Below are 26,366 nucleotides of genomic sequence, written 5' to 3' on the forward strand. Positions count from 1 at the left end.
TCACTCATAAAAATTCATAATCTCACAATAAATAGAGAGAGGGAGATTTACAAGGGAGAAAAGGGAAGAACTCGGCTTATATTATCGCCTCAAGGTAAGACCGTCTTATATTATAATGTATTGATTTTATAATTAAAATAACTCGCATTGTAGACCGCCGTAAGGCTAGCCGTGACCGTGACCTTGACCGTGGGACACTAGGGAATGACCGGAATCGTGTTGGACCACCGTTGACCGACGGAAAGGGGGTGGTTTGCTGGTGTTTTTGTAGTGGTTTGATGGTGTTACAACCATGAGTCTTACCCAATTCAGATCGTCGTCTCGCCTGTTTTAAGACCTGCACCTGGGTTGGGTAGTTCCTAGGTGGTGAGTTGACCACCTTGGGTGGTCGTGGGCAGTCATGGGTGGTGGTTTGCGCGGTGTTTGATGGGATTCGCATAAAATAGGGGAAAACAGGGGCATTGTTGGTGTTTTGATGAGGCCGTCTTAAGACGGATTAATAACCTTGTTGTCATGGCCTACTTGGGGGACTATGGGTGTTTAGTGTGTTGGGTAGTGAGGGGATAAGAATGGTGTTCGTGGCTGATAGAATAAGTGGTGGTTGGTGGTCGGAAATCGGGTTCAAAGGGAGGTGCACGGGTTATGTGTGTCGTGTTTATAGTTGTTGTCGTGGTTGTGGTCGTATATGGTGGCGGCTAGGGTTTAGGTGAAGTGTCGGTGTCTAGGGTGGTGTTAGGATGAGTAAAGGCGGTCATTGGTGGCGTGTGGTGGTGTCGTGGTTGTGTTTGGTGGGGTGTGTCTTGTGGTGTGTTGTTGTGGGTGTCGGGTTTTCGGTATTTGGTGTTCATGGTTGTGGTAGCTAGGGCGTGAGGTTGTGCGGCTGTGGTGATGGTTAGGCTGGTGGTTAGTGGTCGTCGGTATGAGACGTAGTGTGGGCTTGATATGGCAGGTGGTGGGGGTGTCATAGGTGGTTGGTGGCGGCGAATAAAAGGTGGTTAAGGGATGGGTGTTGGACACGGTTTCACCGTAAGTTTGGTGTTGGGTTTGTGGCTTGCCTTCACGTGTTTCACGTGTAATTGATTTGGGTGAATGGTGTTTATTTAATTTTTATGACGGGTTTATTTGGGCGTTGACTCGGGTTTTGGGAAGTTGGGTTTTTAATATAATGACTCCATATTAGTTTTATAACTAATTTATAATTAGTAAAATAATTAGTTTGGGTGATTGTGACATGTTTGCCATCATGTTTTATGATTGAAGCGGGATTTGAATATCGTAATGAATTAATAATGAATAAGTGATTAAGTTAAGTAATGAATAATAAATATATGATTAATTATAAAGGAATGAGAATAATGAATAATGTATAATTAATAATGGAATAACTATTTATGTTAGGGAATTTGTTGAGAAATTTTATTTGGATTTCTACGTGGTTGGATGCATCATTGGAGCTGCTTGCTATACAGGTAGGAATTTCCTACTCAACTCGGTTTTATTGTTCAGTGAATGAATATTTAAATGTGACGATTTATGAGGTGAAGGTTAATATTGTGATTTATTGGAAATAGAGTAATTTGTGTATGCTAAGATGTTGGTTGAGCAATAAGACGGGATTATTATTGAGTATTTGTTGTTGAGAGTTGATTAGTTAGTTGAGCATAACACGGAGGGTGTTACTGCCAGTTGTGCATAGCGAGCAATCGTTACTGCCAGATGTGCATAGTAAGTAATTACTACTGCCAGAGATAGTTGTGCATAGTAAGTGATTACTACTGCCAGTTGTGCATAGTACGGAGGGTACTACTGCCAGTTGAGCATGGTATGAGAATACCATTGCCAGTTGAGTTGAGCATAGCACGGTGTTAAGGGGGTTGAGCTACTGCCAGTGATGTAAGTGAGTTGTACGGATGAAGTGATGAGAATACGAAGGATGTCTATTTTGGGCTGGATTGTATTTGTTGTTTAGTTTATTCCTACTCAACCTCGTGGTTGACTGTGTATTCGTGAACACCTGCGGTGAACCGTTTTATGGGGAGCAGATTTGACAGGTACTAAAGATTAGCTGACTCAGGAGCATTGGGATGAGAGCTCGGCTTGGACCATAGTTGAAGTCTAGATCACATAGAACAATTATATCATTTTATTTATTTCCGCTGCGAGTTGTAATTATTTTATATTAAGTTTTAAGTTGGATTAAGTTGTAATAAACATGTAATCATTAATGTTTTAATTTAAAGTACTTTGGTGAGTTGGACTTTGTTATTCACTACCTCGGGAAACCGAGATGGTAACAGTTCTATATATTTGGGAATGTCTAGCTAAAGGCTCCTAAATAAACGGGGGTGTTACAAAGTGGTATCAGAGCAAAACGATCCTCAGGCCTAACCAATGAACATAATAATGAACATAGGATGTGTCTAATAAAATGAACCCGGATAGAAACTGTTAGGAGCCCATTTAAGACTTGGGATGAGTTAGGGGCCCCCTCACACCAAACTTCTGGCCCTTCCAATTTCGAACCGGATACCTTGAGAGATGTTACAGTGGGGAAATTTAAAATGAATGTTGTTATTTTATCTTAGGAGTTTTTGGTTGTCTTAGTTGACTATTGGTTTCGTTGATGATTGCGGTTACGGGAACGTAACCTTGCTTTTAAGGTGATAGAATGTGATATGATTTTAAGCGTTGTTATAAGCATGTTTTGATATGGGGAAAGAAAGTTGACATGTATGGGGAGGTGTGAATATGATTAACATGTGAAATATCAAGGGAATTGCGTAAAATTGTGAAGAATGTGATTTTGGTTGATTTCTCGAAATTTTACTCTTGATTGTTTTGGCTGCCATTTACTTTTTGTTTAATATCCTTGTACGAAAGTTTTATGTGTAATACCCTTGTAAGTTAGCTTTCATATGCCACTGGTCTCATATTCAAATAATATACGGTTTAGGAGAAATAAATATTTTAGTGGACAATGGTCAGAATATTCCTGTACAGTTGTGTTTTCGTTCACTGTTTTTGTAAAAATTTCCATTTAAAAACTACTTAGTGATTTGTTATAATTCTAACTCCAATATTTAATAGACTCATGTAAGTTTTCAAATTGATAAGCCAAGTTGCAATTTAAATTTTTGACAATTAATAGTGATTTTTACAAGTTGACCTAAGTTTCTGACAAGTTGCTGTAAGATTTCTGTTTCGACCAAACAATTTGTAAAATGCATTATAAATTGACCTTATGAGTTTTTGACTTGATTCTTTCGCTCATGATTTGATAACTCTCTTTATTTTCTAAAAATTTTAAGTTTTAAAGAATTAATTATGTTATTAATTATTTATGAATTTTAATTATAGCATGTTTTCCTTAGTCTTGAAAAATAAAAATTTTTGTTTCTTGATATTTTAATATTGTGAATTGTGTGAAGTAGATTACTATATCTAGTGATAGGCAGAATGTGTTTCCCTAAGCCTATATATATATATATATATATATATATATATATATATATACAATAATTGTATCCATGTTTAAGTTAGATACCATTATTAAGAAAAAGATTAACTAATTAATTATGTGTATTTTGCTATAGATTATTATTTATCTTGGTAATGTATTCGCCAATAGCTAAAGTAAGAAGTTGAAATTTTAAAAAAAAAAAGGGATTAGATCGAATACCCTATATGATGTGATTTTGCTAGTAAATCAAAGATTTTGTTATTCATTTAACCATTAATTAGTGTTGGAAATGGAAGTTGTTTTATATTACAATGTGTGTTTCATGCTTTATGGCATTACAACAATGATTTGGTTGTTCCTATTGTTGATATTCCGAACTTCGAGGACGAAGTTTACTTTTAGGAGAAAGGGATGTAATACTACGAATGTTTTGAGTTATCGTTGTGATACCTTGTGATAAGATTAGTATGATGATTGATAATCGTAAATGGATGATTGTGTAGGATGGTGCTCAGTTGAGTGGATGTTTATAGATGTTGTTGTAGTAGTTATGGGCGAACTTCGGGACGAAGTTCATTTTAAGGGGGGAAGACTGTAATACCCCGTAATTTGATAAGTATTTATAAGAATAAATTATGTAAATCAAATAATTAATAAAAAGGCATTTGTATTAATAATTGCAGATAAGACGGTAATTAATAATAAGATAATAAGTGAGTTGGGAAGTGGTGATGGACCATGGCACCTTTGGCCGTGTGCTGGGAATAATAATAGTAATTGTATTTCATGAATAATGAGTAATGGCAATAATAATTATAAAAATAATAATCCTAAAAATAATAGTGTTACGGGAATAATAAAATTGGTAAAGGTAGTATGTGGTAATCCTACTTATAGTAAGCTTAATATTATATTATATATAATAATAATAATATAACTTATAATAGTAATGATAATAATAGTATATTACATAGTTTCCTAATACCGCTATATATGACCTATCTTATCACTATAGTAAGATGATATGACCTAATTACAGACCTTATTCACTCATAAAAATTCATAATCTCACAATAAATAGAGAGAGGGAGATTTACAAGGGAGAAAACGGAAGAACTCGGCATATATTATCGCCTCAAGGTAAGACCGTCTTATATTATAATGTATTGTTTTTATAATTAAAATAACTCGCATTGTAGACCGCCGTAAGGCTAGCCGTGACCGTGACCTTGACCGTGGGACATTAGGGAATGACCGGAATCGTGTTGGACCACCGTTGACCGACGGAAAGGGGGTGGTTTGCTTGTGTTTTTGTAGTGGTTTGATGGTGTTACAACCATGAGTCTTACCCAATTCAGATCGTCGTCTCGCCTGTTTTAAGACCTGCACCTGGGTTGGGTAGTTCCTAGGTGGTGAGTCGACCACCTTGGGTGGTCGTGGGCAGTCATGGGTGGTGGTTTGCGCGGTGTTTGATGGGATTCGCATAAAACAGGGGAAAACAGGGGCATTGTTAGTGTTTTGATGAGGCCGTCTTAAGACGGATTAATAACCTTTTTGTCGTGGCCTACTTGGGGGACTATGGGTGTTTAGTGTGTTGGGTAGTGAGGGGATAAGAATGGTGTTCGTGGCTGATAGAATAAGTGGTGGTTGGTGGTCGGAAATCGGGTTCAAAGGGAGATGCACGGGTTATGTGTGTTGTGTTTATAGTTGTTGTCGTGGTTGTGGTCGTATATGGTGGCGGCTAGGGTTTAGGTGAAGTGTCGGTGTCTAGGGTGGTGTAAGGATGAGTAAAGGCGGTCATTGGTGGCGTGTGGTGGTGTCGTGGTTGTGTTTGGTGGGGTGTTTCCTGTGGTGTGTTGTTGTGGGTGTCGGGTTTTCGGTATTTGGTGTTCATGGTTGTGGTAGCTAGGGCATGAGGTTGTGCGGCTCTGGTGATGACTAGGCTGGTGGTTAGTGGTCGTCGGTATGCGCCGTAGTGTGGGCTTGATATGGCAGGTGGTGGGGGTGTCATAGGTGGTTGGTGGCGGCGAAAAAAGGTGGTCAAGGGATGGGTGTTGGACACTGTTTCACCGTAAGTTTGGTGTTGGATTTGTGGCTTGCTTTCACGTGTTTCACGTGTAATTGATTTGGGTGAATGGTGTTTATTTAATTTTTATGACGGGTTTATTTGGGCGTTGACTTGGGTTTTGGGAAGTCGGGTTTTTAATATAATGACTCCATATTAGTTTTATAACTAATTTATAATTAGTAAAATAATTAGTTTGGGTGATTGTGACATGTTTGCCATCGGGTTTTATGATTGAAGCGGGATTTGAATATCGTAATGAATTAATAATGAATAAGTGATTAAGTTAAGTAATGAATAATAAATATATGTTTAATTATAAAGGAATGAGAATAATGAATAATGTATAATTAATAGTGGAAAAACTCTTTATGTTAGGGAATTTGTTGAGAAATTTTATTTGGATTTCTACGTGGTTGGATGCATCATTGGAGCTGCTTGCTATACAGGTAGGAATTTCCTACTCAACTCGGTTTTATTGTTCAGTGAATGAATATTTAAATGTGACGATTTATGAGGTGAAGGTTAATATTGTGATTTATTGGAAATAGAGTAATTTGTGTATGCTAAGATGTTGGTTGAGCAATAAGACGGGATTATTATTGAGTATTTGTTGTTGAGAGTTGATTAGTTAGTTGAGCATAACACGGAGGCTGTTACTGCCAGTTGTGCATAGCGAGCAATCGTTACTGCCAGATGTGCATAGTAAGTAATTACTACTGCCAGAGATAGTTGTGCATAGTAAGTGATTACTACTGCCAGTTGTGCATAGTATGGAGGGTACTACTGCCAGTTGAGCATGGTATGAGAATACCACTGCCAGTTGAGTTGAGCATAGCACGGTGTTAAGGGGGTTGTGCTACTGCCAGTGACGTAAGTGAGTTGTACGGATGAAGTGATGAGAATACGAAGGATGTCTATTTTGGGTTGGATTGTATTTGTTGTTTAGTTTATTCCTACTCAACCTCGTGGTTGACTGTGTATTCGTGAACACCTGCGGTGAACCGTTTTATGGGGAGCAGATTTGACAGGTACTAAAGATTAGCTGACTCGGGAGCATTGGGATGAGAGCTCGGCTTGGACCATAGTTGAAGTCTAGATCACATAGAACAATTATATCATTTTATTTATTTCCGCTGCGAGTTGTAATTATTTTATATTAAGTTTTAAGTTGGATTAAGTTGTAATAAACATGTAATCATTAATGTTTTAATTTAAAGCACTTTGGTGAGTTGGACTTTGTTATTCACTACCTCGGGAAACCGAGATGGTAACAGTTCTATTTATTTGAGAATGTCTAGCTAAAGGCTCCTAAATAAACGGGGGTGTTACAAAGTGGTATCAGAGCAAAACGATCCTCAGGCCTAACCAATGAACATAATAATGAACATAGGATGTGTCTAATAAAATGAACCCGGATAGAAACTGTTAGGAGCCCATTTAAGACTTGGGATGAGTTAGGGGCCCCCTCACACCAAACTTCTGGCCCTTCCAGTTTCGAACCGGATACCTTGAGAGATGTTACAGTGGGGAAATTTAAAATGAATGTTGTTATTTTGTCTTAGGAGTTTTTGGTTGTCTTAGTTGACTATTGGTTTCGTTGATGATTGCGGTTACGGGAACGTAACCTTGCTTTTAAGGTGATAGAATGTGATATGATTTTAAGCGTTGTTATAAGCATGTTTTGATATGGGGAAAGAAAGTTGACATGTATAGGGAGGTGTGAATATGATTAACATGTGAAATATCAAGGGAATTGCGTAAAATTGTGAAGAATGTGATTTTGGTTGATTTCTCGAAATTTTACTCTTGATTGTTTTGGCTGCCATTTCCGTTTTGTTTAATATCCTTGTACGAAAGTTTTATGTGTAATACCCATGTAAGTTAGCTTTCATATGCCACTGGTCTCATATTCAAATAATATACGGTTTAGGAGAAATAAATATTTTAGTGGACAATGGTCAGAATATTCCTGTACAGTTGTGTTTTCTTCACTGTTTTTGTAAAAATTTCCATTTAAACTACTTAGTGATTTGTTATAATTCCAACTCCACTGTTTAATAGACTCATGTAAGTTTTCAAATTGATAAGCCACGTTGCAATTTAAATTTTTGACAATTAATAGTAATTTTTACCAGTTGACCTAAATTTCTGACAAGTTGCTGCAAGATTTCTGTTTCGACCAAACAATTTGTAAAATGCATTATAAATTGACCTTATGAGTTTTTGACTTGATTCTTTCGCTCATGATTTGATAACTCTCTTTATTTTCTAAAAAGTGTAAGTTTTCAAGAATTAATTATGTTATTAATTATTTATGAATTTTAATTATAGCATGTTTTCCTTAGTCTTGAACAAATGAAAATTTTTGTTTCTTGATATTTTAATATTGTGAATTGTGTGAAGTAGATTACCATGTCTAGTGATATGCAGAATGTGTTTCCCTAAGCCTATATATATATATATATATATATATATATATATATATATATATATATATATATATATATATATATATATATATATATATATGATTACAATAATTGCATCCATGTTTAAGTTAGATATCATTATTAAGAAAAAGATTAACTAATTAATTATGCGTATTTTGTTATAGATTATTATTTATCTTGGTAATGTATTCGCCAATAGCCAAAGTAAGAAGTTGAATTTTTTTTTTTTAAAAAAAAGGGATTAGATCGAATACCCTATATGATGTGATTTTGCTAGTAAATCAAAGATTTTGTTATTCATTTAACCATTAATTAGTGTTGGAAATGGAAGTTGTTTTATATTACAATGTGTGTTTCATGCTTTATGGCATTACAACAATGATTTGGTTGTTCCTATTGTTGATATTCCGAACTTCGAGGACGAAGTTTATTTTTAGGGGAAAGGGATGTAATACTACGAATGTTTTGAGTTATCGTTGTGATACCTTGTGATAAGATTAGTATGATGATTGATAATCGTAAATGGATGATTGTGTAGGATGGTGCTTAGTTGAATGGATGTTTATAGATGTTGTTGTAGTAGTTATGGGCGAATTTCGGGACGAAGTTCATTTTAAGGGGGGAAGACTGTAATACCCCGTAATTTGATAAGTATTTATAAGAATAAATTATGTAAATCAAATAATTAATAAAAAGGCATTTGTATTAATAATTGCAGATAAGACGGTAATTAATAATAAGATAATAAGTGAGTCGGGAAGTGGTGATGGACCATGACATCTTTGGCCGTGTGCTGGGAATAATAATAGTAATTGTATTTAATGAATAATGAGTAATGGCAATAATAATTATAAAAATAATAATCCTAAAAATAATAGTGTTACGGTAATAATAAAATTGGTAAACGTAGTATGTGGTAATCCTACTTATAGTAAGCTTAATATTATATTATATATAATAATAATAATAATAATAATAATAATATAACTTATAATAGTAATGATAATAATAGTATATTACATAGTTTCCTAATACCGCTATATATGATCTATCTTATCACTATAAATAGATGATATGACCTAATTAGAGACCTTATTCACTCATAAAAATTCATAATCTCACAATAAATAGAGAGAGGGAGATTTACAAGGGAGAAAAGGGAAGAACTCGGCTTATATTATCGCCTCAAGGTAAGACCGTCTTATATTATAATGTATTGATTTTATAATTAAAATAACTCGCATTGTAGACCATCGTAAGGCTAGCCGTGACCGTGACCTTGACCGTGGGGCACTAGGGAATGACCGGAATCGTGTTGGACGACCGTTGACCGACGGAAAGGGGGTGGTTTGCTGGTGTTTTTGTAGTGGTTTGATGGTGTTACAACCATGAGTCTTACCCAATTCAGATCGTCGTCTCGCCTATTTTAAGACCTGCACCTGGGTTGGGTAGTTCCTAGGTGGTGAGTCGACCATCTTGGGTGGTCGTGGGCAGTCATGGGTTGTGGTTTGCGCGGTGTTTGATGGGATTCGCATAAAACAGGGGAAAACAGGGGCATTGTTGGTGTTTTGATGAGGCCGTCTTAAGACGGATTAATAACCTTGTTGTCGTGGCCTACTTGGGGGACTATGGGTGTTTAGTGTGTTGGGTAGTGAGGGGATAAGAATGGTGTTCGTGGCTGATAGAATAAGTGGTGGTTGGTGGTCGGAAATCGGGTTCAAAGGGAGATGCACGGGTTATGTGTGTTGTGTTTATAATTGTTGTCGTGGTTGTGGTCGTATATGGTGGCGGCTAGGGTTTAGGTGAAGTGTCGGTGTCTAGGGTGGTGTAAGGATGAGTAAAGGCGGTTGTTGAGTTTATGGATTCAAGTACCTAAGAGGGGGAGGGGGTGAATTAGGTACTATTTAAAAATTTATAACTCCAACTTTATTGAATTAAAGTGAGTTACGAGAACAAAAGAGATGAGAAGATACTTTGAATAATATTGAAAGATTGAACAAGTATCACGATGAATGTTTGCTGAAGTATGAAAGCAACAATCGTTCTGACTGTATCTATTTGTCTCAGTTTGTGGAATATGACTGCAGACCAAATGCGACAGTATGATGAACTGTTACTTCTAAGGTAAAGCAAAGCAAAACAAACAAACAAAGTAAATTGCAGCGGAAATAAAGTAAAAAACAATGAACACGAGATTTTTGAATTGGTTCGGCAAATACTCAAGTGCCTACGTCCAATCTACCTTTTTATTGCTTTCTTTTAGTGATCTACTCCGACAACTAAAAGACCCTTACAATAAAAGACACCAACCTACTCCGGTTGTAAAGCTAGTACAAGAACTACTCCGTTCTTATGACAAGCTAACTCGCAACCTACTCCGGTTGCCAACTCACAACCTACTCCGGTTGTCAAGAGTAAAAGACTACTCCGTCCTAAACTCTACTAACACACTTAGAATGTTATAGGATCAAGTTTCCACTAACACATTCTTAACAAAGAATAGAGATGGACAACTTTTACAAGATCAACAATTCATAAGCAAGAGAGTTTAGTATAGAAAAGCAACAGTAGCCACGATTGTAACAACTTGAAGACACTTAAAGACTTTTAAATGTTTTTGCAAATAAACACGATTTTTAAGCTTTAAAAATAATTTGCAAAGATGGAAGAATTAATTCATAAAAGTCTTGAGATTTTGTGAAGGAGGGACTCGCCTTTTATAGAGGAAATGGGTGAGGGGGTTGCTAGGGTTTTGAAGGGTCAAAGACCTCACATGTGAAGGGCAATAGCAACCACCCAAAACTTGCACCAAAAAGGGATCTTTTGCAAAGGTAAGAATAGGGAAAGATAGTTTGAAAGATATCCTTAAAAACTCATGCAAATTCAGAAAACAAAGAGAGAAAAGACAAGTCACATGATGACAAGTTAACACTAAAATGGCAAAAAGCATTCTTTGTTTTCTTAAAGAACCAAAGGGTTGAATTTGCATAAAGAGGAAACATTTTGAAAATAATAATTCAAACCACTCTTTAATGAAGACCATCTCCTTAATAAAAATCTGATTTTTATCTTTGAAAAATAAGAGTCACGTGAAAGCCTTTTGAAAGATAAAGTGGGACTTCAAGTTTTACGAGTTGTGGCAATAATCCAAGCAGCTGTTTACTTGTAAAAGCAACAGTCGTCTGGACTGTTTCTATTACTCTAATATACTCTACTTTATCACTTGTACATTAGATGACACAACGACTTATTACAAGGGGATTAATAACAACTTCAACACTTCTTAATCCATGCTTGATATGATCAATAAACCTGAAAAGGTAAACTAAGATGACACAAATCAAATGGGCATGTTATCATCAACATAAGGAACCCAACAGCGGTCATTGGTGGCGTGTGGTGGTGTCGTGGTTGTGTTTGGTGGGGTGTTTCGTGTGGTGTGTTGTTGTGGGTGTCGGGTTTTCGGTATTTGGTGTTCATGGTTGTGGTAGCTAGGGCATGAGGTTGTGCGGCTCTGGTGATGGCTAGGCTGGTGGTTAGTGGTCGTCGGTATGCACCGTAGTGTGGGCTTGATATGGCAGGTGGTGGGGGTGTCATAGGTGGTTGGTGGCGGCGAAAAAAGGTGGTTAAGGGATGGGTGTTGGACACGGTTTCACCGTAAGTTTGGTGTTGGATTTGTGGCTTGCTTTCACGTGTTTCACGTGTAATTGATTTGGGTGAATGGTGTTTATTTAATTTTTATGACGGGTTTATTTGGGCGTTGACTTGGGTTTTGGGAAGTCGGATTTTTAATATTATGACTCCATATTAGTTTTATAACTAATTTATAATTAGTAAAATAATTAGTTTGGGTGATTGTGACATGTTTGCCATCGGGTTTTATGATTGAAGCGGGATTTGAATATCGTAATGAATTAATAATGAATAAGTGATTAAGTTAAGTAATGAATAATAAATATATGTTTAATTATAAAGGAATGAGAATAATGAATAATGTATAATTAATAATGGAATAACTATTTATGTTAGGGAATTTGTTGAGAAATTTTATTTGGATTTCTACGTGGTTGGATGCATCATTGAAGCTGCTTGCTATACAGGTAGGAATTTCCTACTCAACTCGGTTTAATTGTTCAGTGAATGAATATTTAAATGTGACGATTTATGAGGTGAAGGTTAATATTGTGATTTATTGGAAATAGAGTAATTTGTGTATGCTAAGATGTTGGTTGAGCAATAAGACGGGATTATTATTGAGTATTTGTTGTTGAGAGTTGATTAGTTAGTTGAGCATAACACGGAGGGTGTTACTGCCAGTTGTGCATAGCGAGCAATCGTTACTGCCAGATGTGCATAGTAAGTAATTACTACTGCCAGATATAGTTGTGCATAGTAAGTGATTACTACTGCCAGTTGTGCATAGTAGGGAGGGTACTACTGCTAGTTGAGCATGGTATGAGAATACCACTGCCAGTTGAGTTGAGCATAGCACGGTGTTAAGGGGGTTGTGCTACTGCCAGTGACGTAAGTGAGTTGTACGGATGAAGTGATGAGAATACGAAGGATGTCTATTTTGGGCTGGATTGTATTTGTTGTTTAGTTTATTCCTACTCAATCTCGTGGTTGACTGTGTATTCGTGAACACCTGCGGTGAACCGTTTTATGGGGAGCAGATTTGACAGGTACTAAAGATTAGCTGACTCGGGAGCATTGGGATGAGAGCTCGACTTGGACCATAGTTTAAGTCTAGATCACATAGAACAATTATATCACTTTATTTATATCCGCTGCGAGTTGTAATTATTTTATATTAAGTTTTAAGTTGGATTAAGTTGTAATAAACATGTAATCATTAAAGTTTTAATTTAAAGTACTTTGGTGAGTTGGACTTTGTTATTCACTACCTCGGGAAACCGAGATGGTAACAGTTCTATTTATTTGGGAATGTCTAGCTAAAGGCTCCTAAATAAATGGGGGTGTTACAGTTCTGTTAAAGGTAAGGTCAGTCGGTCTGATGTGAGAAGGGTAAAGGAAAGGTCCTTCTGGTCCGCTATCCGCCCTAAAATACTACTAACTTAGCTTCCGCCCTCATTAGAGTAGTCTATTGTTCATAACAGGTCTATTCATTCCAATCTTCCGATCTAGATCTGAATTTAACAGGGTTAACTAGTTTAGAAGTGTGCACCCAACTAAATGATTACAATTATATTGCTATGAAACAATTCTCACATATAAACCAACTAATCTAATTACAACATTATTGCTTTACTATCATGGCTCCCCTAATCGTAGCATAAAAGGATTTAGCTACTCATGTTCATAGTGAAACATACAATGATTAATGAAATAGTAGAAAACATAATATAAAAGTGATTCAAGAAGAATAACATGAACTAAAAACAAAACTAGATAAAACAGAAATTAAGAACAAGGAATTTATAGTATGCAAGGGAGAATTAAATTAAATAGAGAGAGTAAAGAGAGAGATTACAAAAGTTTAAGATCCGGAAAATAGAATCAGGTAACGTCGAACAAGGGAAGAAAAGTGTCTGCTAACTGAATGCTTAAGAGTAATTCTGAGATTAAGAGATTAAAAGATGATTAAAAGATAACCTAAACTTAAATGACGTCGTTCCTTTATATAGGAAAGATATTTATTAAACACGCACTTAATGAAATAAATAAGTTCTCGCGATAAAATATTGCGTTCAGATAGAAATCCTCTCGATCGAGCAGCTTGAAACTCCTCGATCGAACACTTCCTTGTCAAAACCTCTCGATCGAGGACTTAGTCTACTCGATCGAGGAACCTCAAATATGCACCTCTCGATCGAGAACAGTAGGGTCTCGATCGAACACTGTTAACCACCCACATTTACTCGATCGAACAGATTGGCCAACAAAAGCCTTCGATCGAGGTAAATACCACTGAACTAGCTCCTTGCTCGTTGATTTGGCTTCCGAGACGACTTTACGCTTCCTGAGGCAGCAGTATCCTTGCTCCGATTCTTCCATCTCCATAAATGCAAGCTAAGGGACAGAAAAAGGCATGATTCCGCCTTCTTTGGTACATTCCTGAAATAAAAGCAAAACAACCCAAAGTAGACTATTCGGGGGACATTTGTAGCATAACACCACGTAAATTACATAGAAATACGTGCAATAATGGCTCAAAAAGACTATATGAAAAGCACGTATCAAATCTCCCCAAACCAAACCTTTGCTTGTCCCCAAGAAAACTATATGCAAAACTAATGGAACGGAATAGAAAACTCAGAGTTAGCTACAAATTGTCCACTTAAACCGGTTTAATGCAAATAAACTGACACTTATAGCCAAAACTGTCAAATGCAAACGAGTTATATGATGTTTATAATAAAGCTGAATTGTCGACCTTGCAAGACCTTTAAAAATGGACTCTCACGGGTCACTCTTCTCTCATGAAGTAAAGGGTAAGCATATGAATGTAAGAGAGAAAGAAATATAGCCGCTCACCTAAACTACGACCCACATAAACATGCATGCAACTAATATGATAGACAATTCTAACTACCGTACATACATTCCAACCAAACGAGGTCCCATCACAGCCGAAGGCTTACAAAAGTATGGGAAAGTGAGGTAATGGGTAAGAAGGGCAAAACATTTTTGGATATGCGAGGTTAATAGTCAAGCTAGCAACCTAACAAAAACTAAACGACAACATCCGCTTCTAAACCATTAGAAATAAGCACAAGTGCCCCTTATTTCGGCACACAAACTCACTAACCAAATAAATACTCCTCATAAGATAAAGATAAAAATATAGGAGCAAAAACCGACTTTTATTCAATCTCTTTTTTTCAAATTTTCTCTTCCTTTTTTTTTGTTCTTTTTCTCGGTTTTTTCATTGTTTTGTTTTTTTTTCCTTTTTTTTTTTTTTTTATTTTTATTTTTTTTTCATTTTCAACTCTTTTTTCATCATCCTCCTTTTTTCATATACTAACTCCCGTCTATGCAATACAAATCAAACTTGGCACGATAAATATATACCGCAGAAACATACACTAAACTAGCTTGACAAGGCAGGCTAAATATAGATGTAGTTAAGGGTCAAAAGGCAAATTTGGTTAATTGTGGAGTTAAATGGGTAAAAATGAAAGAAAGGGGAAAATAAGCACCTCCCTGCATGTGACACCAACCACTAACCCGAATGTATGTAGGCAAAAAGCAATTGAATTTCATATATGTGCAAATTAATGATACATGCTATGCAAGGATGGCTCGGGCTAAAACTTCGTCGTCAAAAGCTACCAACCAAAACAATATTTATAACTTTACAAACTACTCTTAGTAAAGAGGCAAGTAAAGGTCGGATCCCAAGGTACGGGTATTGATGTAGTATTTTCAATTGTAAATGGTCGTGTCTTAGGGTGTCACAATTTGGGGTTTAGATAGGAGATCAATTAAAACTAATCAACAATAAAAACAATGCAAGGTAGATAAAATGAAGGTGTAAACAATTGATTAAAAGCACTAGGGTATCATGAGTTTGTGGACATGGGCCCACCTGCGGGTCCGGTTCGATCTGCGGACGCACATCGGTCTTTTGAAAGCCACGCTCGGCGGCGTAAAAATGCTTTCAACCGGATCGTTTTGGATCGGTCGGTTTCGTCTCGGTAAGGGTCTCGAAACGATTAGAGATGTTCAGAGTCGCCACCAAGCATTTATGGGATACTTGGAACCTATTCGAAATCCACTTTATACCTCGGTCAAATCGAAGCACAAAGCAGCGTTTGACATAGGTACTAAAGATAAGGAAATCGTCCCTCTTTAGCATCCTATCTTTAGAATGACTCTAAACGCCCGGATAAGGTCGTCCACTATCCAAAGTTTCGAGTAAGAGGTGAAGGTACGTATTGGGAAGCCCTTTAATCAGACACCCAATACCGCCGCATGTAGCGCCTCTCTTGATCGATCTTGGTTGGTTGAATGCAAAAGTTGATAAAACGGTTTAAATGCATGAATGCGCATCCAATAATTTAAACCTAACATGTGATAGCTTTCTAAGTCGGTTGATTTAATCCAAGTATCAAGTATAAGATGTCGAGTTGGATTAATGGTTGATTTGCATGCAAGACGGAAATTAAACATCCATTTACCGTATTAGGTTTATGGTGCATAACGTGATCCATTTGTCTTAATGAAGCATTTTGCAAATATGATTTTGAATGAGCAAATAGTCATCTGATCCGTCCTATATCCGGACTAACCGGTGTCGGGATCGTCCTAGACTGATGCTGGAAAGGGAACAAACCCTGCACCAGGCGGCCACATGAGGCGCGAGCCTGTTGGCAGTGCAAGGGGGTCTCCCCTGGTTTTGGAAATTAGAAAGAAGAGGCCTGTTTAGGCGTGGGTCAACTAACGGTTGTATGTCATGTTCTGACCTTTTGAAAAACGTTTATAAAACGTATTGAGAAATGGGTATTTGACCCGATTTGGTTTGAAAGAGTTGTTTAGACCGCATTTGTTGATTTGAGGAACGAGACTCGAATAATCATCATTATTTTGATGATATTCGGTGTCGGGTTCGACTTTGACAAACTTGACATGAATAGTTTTGAAAATAATTATGAACTAATTGTTTTAAGTTCATTTGAATATCATTAGTCGATACTCATCATCATACCCGGGTTAAAATCCGACATGGTATGTAGAACCAAGGATGACTTTGTGTTGGTGACTAATATGCTTGTTTTGAAAATGTAAAGAAATGATGAAAGGCTTTAAAATACATCCCAAAAATGAAATAAAGGCTTTAAAATACCTTTTAAATGTTATTAACCAAATATTATCACCGAAACACGGATTTAACCGTCATGGTATGAGGAACCAAGGGTGAAAAATGTTTTATGGTTAAAACAAATGAAGTAAAATAAAAAAGGGTTTGAAAATATTTGAAATGGTAAAAATCGATTACAAATATGAAAATGGATTAAAGGGGAAAGACGAGAATAAACACGGTTGAGTTCTGACCTGGGCACCCCATTGAGGCGCGAGCCCTTTTGCACAATAAGAGGCTTCTGCCTCAGGCCAAAACTCAGTTTTGGCTCGTTTATCCCATGTTTTGGACCATGTTATGCATGTTTTAGCATGTTATAGTCATGAAACAAATGAAGACATGATAAAAGAAGGTTTTTTTACACCCTCATACTTACATGTTTGGTTATGGCGAGAAACCGACGTAAGTGTAACAACTCGTTTGGTCGGAAAAGACTCGTTTAAAACCGTTTTGGTAAGTAAAAAGAGTGTTTTATTAAGATTAGTGACGGTGTAGTGGTCGAAGTGGTCGGTCAAGTGATTTAATGCACGATGAAGGTACCAAACAATGTGTAAGGCTTGTATTTACGATCGGTAGGTCGTAAATACGCGTTGGATTGTGACTTAAGAAGTTGAGTCGAGAATTTTAAGGGAGAAAAGAGGGGGCGGACACTCTCGTAAGTTCTCAAATGGGGGCATTTGAGGGGTATTTATAGGAAAATGAGTGGTTGTGTGAGTTTTGAGCGACGTGGCCACCTGGGCTGCTCAAAGAGGCGTGAGCCACGTCGCGAGTCTTCGATTTGTCCTGTCACTTTCACACAAGTGCAATCATGATTTGTTCTATCCTAGGATTTGTAGTCATATGTTTGGTACTTTACCATTCATGAATCCGGGAAAGCTTAGTATAGAAGGTTTGAAATGGTTTGTTTTTTGTGGTTGACTCGGTTTGACTCGTTGTTGGAGTCGGGATTTGAATTTTTGAGCCGGTTTTTGGTCCGGTGTCGGTTTTGACTCTATTTAGTGTATTGCGACCCCATCGTCGTGCATTAAACACTCCAGGTACTTTTGAAAAGTTTTGAAATATTTTATTTTCGAAATCGTTTTAAGTTTTCCGACTTAAAGTTATACACAAACTGTCGATCAAACGCCGCGATTCCAAAGCATGTTGTAGTCCGATAATCATCGGGTGTTTGTTGGAGTCTCAGCAGATACTGGGTATCTACAGAGCCCCCACTTTGAGGCTTGCACAGGGCGAAAGTCAAAGTAGAGCCCCCAGGTCAATCGAAGATTACAACCTGGAGACCCAAGCGGCGTCGAGGCGGCTCGAAAGGATTCCGGCGAAGGACCTGCCGTCGGGAAGGGCGACGCTAAGACGACTCGAGGGTAAGAGCCAAGGACCTGTCGTCGTGAACAGTTTAGATTCTGTCGACTATCCGTGTGGGTCGTTTAAAGTCCGTTAGACTGCGTACAAAGGCTCGCCAGCCACAAGAAGGAGTCATACCTGAGGCATCTTCGGATACGTCCTTGCATGTTTGCGGATAAAGGATCGCCAGCTGTGGTGCGTATATGAGGAGGGCTCGCCAGCCACGATGCATTGTAAGGCTCGCCAGCCATGGTGCGTATATGAGGAGGGCTCGCCAGCCGCGATGCATAGTAACTAGTAAGGCTCGCCAGCCATGGTGCGTATATGAGGAGGGCTCACCAGCCGCGATGTGTTGTAAGGCTAGCCAGCCATGGTGCGTATATGAGGAGGGCTCGCCAGCCGCGATGCGTAATAAGGCTCGCCAGCCATGGTGCGTCTATAAGGAGGGCTCGCCAGCCGCGACGCGTTGTAAGGCTCGTCAGCCATGGTGCGTATATGAGGAGGGCTCGCCAGCCATGGTGCGTATATGAGGAGGGCTCGCCAGCCGCGATACGTAGTAAGGCTCGCCAGCCATGGGGGAGGAGGGGGGGGTCGGTTAATTGACCGTGAGAATAGCCGCGTTGGATGGGCTTGTTTTGAAAGTAGCGGACTCATGATGCCGCTGTGAAAATAGTGAATTTTGAATTTCACTATCAGTGTTGTTGTAATAAGCGGGTTCCGCGAGGAAGCCCCCTGTTAACATTTGAAGGAATAGTGAATTTGAACTTCCACTACTCGTTTGTTTGAATTTTTGAAGGAAATAGCAAATTTTAAATTTCGCTATTACGACTGAGGTGACGGTTTATGTGCCGCCGTTGACATGTGATAAAAATAGTGAATTTGGAATCTTCACTATTATGTTTGAAGTGACGGTTTATGTGCCGCCGTTGACATGTGAAGGAAATAGTGAATTGGGAATCTTCACTATTATGTTTGAAGTGACGGTTTATGTGCCGCCGTTGACATGTGAAGGAAATAGTGAATTGGGAATCTTCACTATTACGTTTGAAGTGACGGTTTATGTGCCACCGTTGACATGTGAAGGAAATAGTGAATTTGGAATCTTCACTATTGTGTTTGAAGTGACGTTTTTAATCGCCGTCGTTGACATGAGAAGGAAATAGTGAATTTTGAATCTTCACTATTGTGTTTGAAGTGACGGTTTTAATCGCCGTCGTTTGAATTTTGACGAAATAGTGAATTTTTGAATTTTTCACTATTATTCTTGCAATTGGAAATAGAAGAAATAGTGAATTTTGAATTTTCCACTATTATTTTGAAGGGAAAATGGCGGTTTTGATCGCCGTTTGTTTGAAATTTGAAGAAATAATGAACTTTGAATTCACTATTATTTTTGAAATGACGGTTTTAATTGCCGTCGTTGAATTTTGAATAATTTGCGTAGGAAATTGGGCCAAAGCCCAAATTTTGCTGAATAAAGCAAAGGGAAGCCTCATTGAGGCGCGAGCCCTTTGGCGATAGAAAATGGCTCCCCTATTTTTCTGTAAAAGACGCGAGGCTTGGCTGCTCGTCATTCATCATTCATTGCCTTCAACCTTTCGCAAAAATCCGCCATTGAAGGACCTTTGTTTGCTTCCATTCGTGCTATCAACAATAATGTCATCTCAAGGTATGTATTTCCTCTTGAATCCATTTGAATTTGTTGGTTTTTTTAGCTGAATTGAATTAGGGCGAGATGTTTACCCTAGAAAATCGATTTGGGCATTGATTGAGCCCATTTCGAGTGAAATTGATGATTGCATTAGGTTAGAAACCCGTTTAGGAGTATAGGGGTGCTTTTAGTTTGCATTTTGGTCCCCGTTCCCACTCCTTATGCTCGAAAAACGCGAGTGAGGTGGAGAAACCGTCTCATATCAGAATGCCAAGTTTATTTGCTTGGGTAATGGGTCCCACTAGGCTGCATTGTAGTCGGGAAAGACCGTATTTGCCATTGTGGACCTTTGTTGGGTATTGTGGGCAAAATTGGAATTTTTGCCTTTTGTGACGGTCTTATGTCTGACAAAATAAGCGCCTGTTTGGGCTTGAATTGAGTCAGTTTGCCTTGAAATGGACCTTATTGGTAGTTTAGGTCGCCTTGGGGTGTGATAAAATCACGTTTGCCTTTTTGCTGTCGTTTTTGAATTTTTGACCGGTTTGTGCTCAAATTGGCGTATAAATCGCCTTTTTGAGCCGTAGAAAAATTCCCCATTGCATTGGGAATGTACTTTGGTTTGTTGGCGGACCTTGTGTGGGTCTTGGGGTGTCGTTTTTTGTTGTGGTTGTTCTGACTCATCTTTTGCTTGAAAAGAAGGGCGAGTCGTTTTTTTGTGCGTTTTTTGTGAACTGTTTTTTTGTTTGGTTGGATTTGGGCGGGGTTGCCCTTGCTTTGCTTTGCAGGTTGTTTGTTTATTCTGGGTTTGTCCGATTTACGCCGTCATAATGCCGAAATTTCGGCTAACGTTTTTTGTTTGCAGGAGAGTGTTCGGGACAGGCCGGGTCTCTTGCAGCGACTTTTGAGGAGTTGTTCGGGACGGGGCCGGTCAGCACTCCGGTTAGTGTACCCGCCGCGGTAGTGGAGGACGCTTCCGAGGAGGAGGGACCCCCTGCGGAGACTGTTGTGGCCGAGAGGGCCGTTGAGGAGCGTGAGGAGCCCGTTGTTGGGGCTACCGGCGCTGGGAGAGCTCAGACTGGGTCTGAGGCTGGTACCTCCGGGAGGAGGGTTTCTACGAGGAGACGGACTCCTCGGCCGACCATACAGACGTTACAGAACGTCGTTAGGGTCGTTGAGAGGTCTTCCATCCGTCACGTTGAGTCTCGTGGTCAGAAGAGACGGAGGGCGGAGACAGTTGAGGACGACGCTGATGTCGCGAGTTGGAATGCTAGACGGGTTACAGCCCCGCGGGGGCTGAACCTGCGGGCGGCGTCTGCTTGGGCCGAGGGTTTCGACGGTAGCGATTCTTCGCTTCGATCGGACAGCACATCTCCTACCGTGCTCACGAGGGCTTAGTGAGTCGTGTCCCTTGATTGAACTTTCGTCACTTTTGAAGTGTCAGACCTGAATAGGCGTTCTGGCGTTGTTTGTTTTTGATTTCAGGAGATCGGCACCATGAGGACTTTCTCGGGCTTTACTACCTGCTTGGGCCTTTATGACGTTCTCCGAGCCGGTAAGAGGGCGTTAATAGAGAGGTTGGCTTTTGGGCCGTTGGTGGCCGCTTGGCGGGATATTCACAGGTCTTCGATTAGGTTGAACCCGTGCCTAATCCGTGCCATGTTGGATCGGTACTGGGATACGACGTCGTCATTCCACATGGAGTTCGGGGAGGTCGGTGTGAACTTAGAGAATTTCGTCATGATATCCGGCCTCCCTTGTGGCGAGACGCCTTTTGAGTTTACCGAGACACCGGAGAGAGTGTCTTCTCCTGCGGTTACTCATCTGATCGGTACTGCTTTGCCGGAGCCTTCCGACATTACTCCGTACCTGATCGCGAGTTCGTATGTAAGAGACCACTTCAGAGAGAGAGTGGCGGGTGCTGCTCCGGCGCCGTTGGAGAGTCCGGAGGCAGAGGCTAGGGCTGACGCGCAGGAAGCGCGGTTGTGGTTGTGGTACTTCTTGGGTGCCACGTACTTTGGTGACAAGGGTGAGCGCTTGTCGACCAAAGTGCTTCCCCTCCTTGCTGACCTCGACACTTTGGGTTAGTTTGAATGGGTTACGCCGACCTTGGCGAGTTTCACCCGGTACATGCACGCAGCGGTGCGTCCGGAGGCAGTGGGGAATGGTAGTGCCCCTGATTTGGTTGGTCCCGACCTCATCTTGGAGGTACGAGCATTTTTTGTAGTTTCTTTTTTAGTTTGATTTTGATTTTGATTTTGGCAATTTTTGAGAAATTGGCTGATTTGTGTTTGCTGTGTTTGATTACAGGCTTGGTTGTACGCTTACTTCACCCCTCTGCGCCCGGGGACTATAGGCGGTGTCCCCTTGACCTACCCCGCTGTGAGGGGTTGGACGGTGGCTCGTAAGAAGTCTACTAAGTCGACTTACGAGGACTGCAGGCGTCGCGTGAACAGGCTTCGAGTTGCTGACGTGAGTCGTTGTTCCTTACTCCTTCTTCTTTGTAGAATTAGATAGAGATAGGATGACTAGGTAGCTTAGGAAGCCCCCAGTTGGTTTGAGTAGCCTTGTTTTGAATGCAGTTTGTAGAGTGGCCTTGGGAGCACTACACGGACGTGCCAACCGCCGTTAGGGAGCGTCTGCGGCCCCGCAGCTCCCAGCGTTTGTACTTGGAGACGGCGATCGAGCCGGTTTGGTACCTGGGCGAGCGTTTAGCTCGTTAGTGCCTTACTGAGATCTTCGTGGTACCGGTCGACCCTCCTAAGGTGTTGTTCCAGGAGTCGACCCCCGATGAGGTTGAGGAGCACCTTCACGGTCAGGGAGGCGAGGCGTTGTTGCTGCGGGACGTCGACTACGACACCTTCCGGTTATCGAGGCTTGCCCGGTACCCGATCGAGGTATATCTTCCTCTGTTCTTTTGTTTTCACTGATTCTTTTGGGTAGGAGGATTTGTTATTTTTGATGCGGATCCAAATTACAGGGAGTCAACCTGCTGATGAGGACTCAACCCCCACTTTTCCCGGCGGAGACCACCTTTCAGGGGCCGGGTGGTGAGGAGCTACAACTGCGCTTACTAGAGCTTGCAGTTGCCGAGGTGACCGACGTTGGCATGGAGTGGAGGCTGATCGTCCTGAAGGTGATTTCCTGACTTGGACATTTTTCCTCACTTGTCTTTTGCCTTGCATTGTATTGAAGGACATTTTTGAATGTAGGTGACGACCGTTAGTCATCAGGCTTTGTGGCGGATGGCTAACCGCTGGAGGGTGCTTGCTGGTGACCTGGCTGCGAGGGAGGCTCGGCTTTCTTAGGTATATTTTTTTGTGTGCTGTTTTTGTGTATTTTGTGTTGCGTTTCACGTTTTTAGATCTTGATGATCTGTATTGTGTTTTGTAGGGTACTGCGGATCTAGCGGAGCTTGCTCGGGTTCGCGCTGAGTTGGATGCAGCTAGGTCGATGATCGAGGCCCAAAGGTTGGGGATCACTCGTCGGGACCAGGAGTTGAGGCGTCGTGAGGACGAGTTACGGAGCCGAGATGCGGAGATTGCTTCTCTGAGGGCTCAGTTGGCTGCAGCGGAGGAGCTTCACGTCGAGATGGAGCTTGAGACGCTGGAGAGTTCCCCGGAGAGGGAGTCTGAGCAGGTGGTAGTGTCTGCGTTGGCGACGACTCCTCGCGAGACCGGGACGGGTCCGACGGGAGGCGCTGAGTAGTTGTAGTAGCTTGCCCGTGTCTTGGACTCTTGTTTGTACATATTTATATTTTGCGTGAGGCGGTTTGTATATATGTGTTTTTGGATTGTAGCTCATTTTGTGATTTTTGGCTTTTTTGTGTTGTGTTTCGGAGGAGCGCTGTCGGCTGTCAATTCTCCTTTTACTTTGCATCAGTTCCTGCATCGTTAGTGTAGAAAACAGGCAACAGGTAGCACGTACGCATAAACGTAAACACGTAAAAGCATTTGATTGAAAACAAAACTAACCAAGATGACTTGAAGTTAAAATTGAATTTTGAAAATTGAAATGAATTTTGAAAATTTTCGCGACAAGTCGTCACGTTTGGAATTCAAAAGGAAATAATTTGAAAATTGGGCAATTAACTTGTGTCTTAAAGTAAATTGCGTTGAAATTGTTGAAATTGATTTGTGACTCGAAAAATTCAAACTCAATCCGTCAGGGAAGAATTTTAGAAAAGATTTTTACGAGTATATTTGATTTGATTTTTGAGGTCAAGACTCGAATTTGTGAGTGCTTGAATATTTGAGGAAAACTGATGTCGTGTTATCAATTTTCCATTTTTATTTTGTTGGAAAATTGTGAAAAGGCGAAAAATTTTTGGAGAAAAAGCAAAAAATTTTCGGAATTTTGATTGACATGGAAACGATCCGTCGCGGATCGGGGCGACTAGCCCTTTCCCCCTTAAAAAAGTAAGAAAAATCCGTATGTTTAAAGCTGCGTCATGGAAACCGTGTCAGATTTCGTAAAACGCGAAAATAAGGAAATGTGAGTGTGAGAAACACAAAATGTCCCGGATCATCCCGAAGAGGCGTAAGCGTTCTGGCGGGAGGTTTGAGGTGTCAGGAGAAAACACAAGTTGAAAGAGACAAGTCAAAGCGGGAATCCTGGGAGAGGGCCTAAAGAAGCGCGAGCAGCCTGGCGATGGGAGCCAGCTCTCCCCTTTTTCTGAAAAACGCGCTGATTGTTTTTGTATAAATAGTGATGTTTGCGCTTCATTGTTTCATCATCCGAAACACAAAAACATCTCTATAAAACTTCTTCTTCTTCCACAAAAATATTTCATGGATGCCTTTGAGAATGCGTTGCGACAATGGTGCCTGGATTTGTCACCTCCCGAAAAGTATCAACTCATTTGCATGGGAGTTGGTCAATTGTTGGTGCTCCGTCAAGGTGCAATCCTCATTTCTCGAAGCATAATCTCGGTTTTGGGATTCGAAACACCATGTTTTCGTTTTCCCGAAAGGTGAAATTTGTCCTCTTGCCGAAGAAGTTGGAGCCATTGGTGGGTGGCCGGGTTGTGTTCCGGTGCTTTCTCCGACTCGGTTGTGCTACAAGGAGAAATTCCGTTCCATGTTGGGTTTGTCGACAAGTCAAGTCAACTTCCTTCTTGCTCCACATGGTATGGATATGTTGGCTCTTATCAACATCTTTTCCAACCGATTAGATGCCAATGTTTCAGAGGTGGCTAGGAGAAAGGCTCTTGCCTTTTGCCTTATCCATGTGTACCTCTTTGTTGATGTTTTGAAGAAGGAGGGGCCGAAATGCTATGGTAGCATGACCCTTGTTCATGTGGTCGAGCAAATGGAGCATGGTAGAGATCCATCATGGTTGGTGCTTGGAGAGATCATCCAAGCTTTGGACAAGGAAGGCTCTTGTGGAGAAGCTCCCTCATTCGGATCCCCAAGGATCCTCCAAGTGTGGCTATTGGAGAGGCTAAGGTATGTAGAGCCTCCGGTTGATTCTTCTTCTTATTCCTTCCGTCACCTTACCATGAGGAAGAAGTTGTACTCGGATAGTTTTGCTTCTACCGAGGCTTATTGGGCCGCAAGATTGGCGGAGGAGGGTGGTCCTCACATCCGTTGGGTGGTGCCATGGTGGCACTTGAGGTCCTTCACGGGGTTGCCCGCTTCGGGTGCTAGTCCTTGTTCTTTGATGGTGGTGGGTTTGAAGGTTGCTTCCTTTATTTATCCCGAAAGGCTCATGAGGCAAATGGGGCATCAACAAAAGGTGCCCGCTCAAGATACCCTTGTCCAAGAGAATGTTTTCCGGAACTCCGAGCTTGTGGAGGTCTTCGAAAGATGGTGGGCCACTCGGCCGCTTTGGGAGGTACCAAATCCCGTTGCCACGACATGGGTGACTCCCGCTTATGTCAAGTGGTCACGTGCTCCGTCCTTGGAAGAGAGGTCCAAATTCCGTAAGGATGAGGTCGTCGACTTGAAGTATCGAGAGGTTGGCAAGGCCAACCGTGCCTTCTTCGAGGAGTATGTTGATGGAGCTAGCCCGGATGTGATGAGACCACCAAAGAGGAGAAGCTCGGGTCCCAAGAACATGGTGGGCCGTGCATTGGCTCGTTTTGGGTCGAACATGGGGTCTTGTGCTAGACCGGAGGCCGTCACCATCTTAGATCCATTGAGGATCCGTTCCGAGGAGGAAATCCATGCTAGGCGGGCCAACAAGAAGAACAAGGGGAAGATGTACCCTGAGGGAAAAGGCAAGGGTAGAATGGAAGAGTGAAGACCTCCATTACCCACTTTATTATTATGTTGTATTAGTGTTGTGAGTTGTTATTATGTTGTACTAGCTAGTTATTGTGTGTTTTTTGCTAGTTTTATTATGTGAGGTGTTTTAGTCGACACCTTAGCCTTGACAAGTTGTAGACTCGTCGAGCTTTATTTGTTGTTGAAATTGTAATCCCTCCCATTATTAATTAAATAAGAGGATTACTCGTGTCAAAAATTGCGAACGCTCGTTTCTTCCATCCATTTTGTAAAGGCAATTCGAATTGAATCATCCTAAACATTTGCACTTGGGAAAGTGGGATTTTTGGGAAGGGAGAAAGGCTCTTTTTG

General features: G+C 40.5%; 1 protein-coding gene across 1 annotated transcript in view; it reads right to left on the reverse strand.

Moving 5' to 3' along the window:
• Nucleotides 1-26,113, reverse strand: part of LOC141647622 (fructose-bisphosphate aldolase, cytoplasmic isozyme-like) — a 293,648-nt gene extending 267,535 nt beyond the window's left edge. Inside the window, exon 1 of the mRNA XM_074455894.1 lies at nt 26,107-26,113. The gene's annotated coding sequence lies outside the window, so the exon portion shown is untranslated. The remainder of the gene's footprint in view (nt 1-26,106) is intronic.
• Nucleotides 26,114-26,366: the final 253 nt, after the last annotated feature.

This window comes from Silene latifolia, chromosome 3, assembly GCF_048544455.1.
Source record: "Silene latifolia isolate original U9 population chromosome 3, ASM4854445v1, whole genome shotgun sequence".
NCBI lineage: Eukaryota > Viridiplantae > Streptophyta > Magnoliopsida > Caryophyllales > Caryophyllaceae > Silene > Silene latifolia.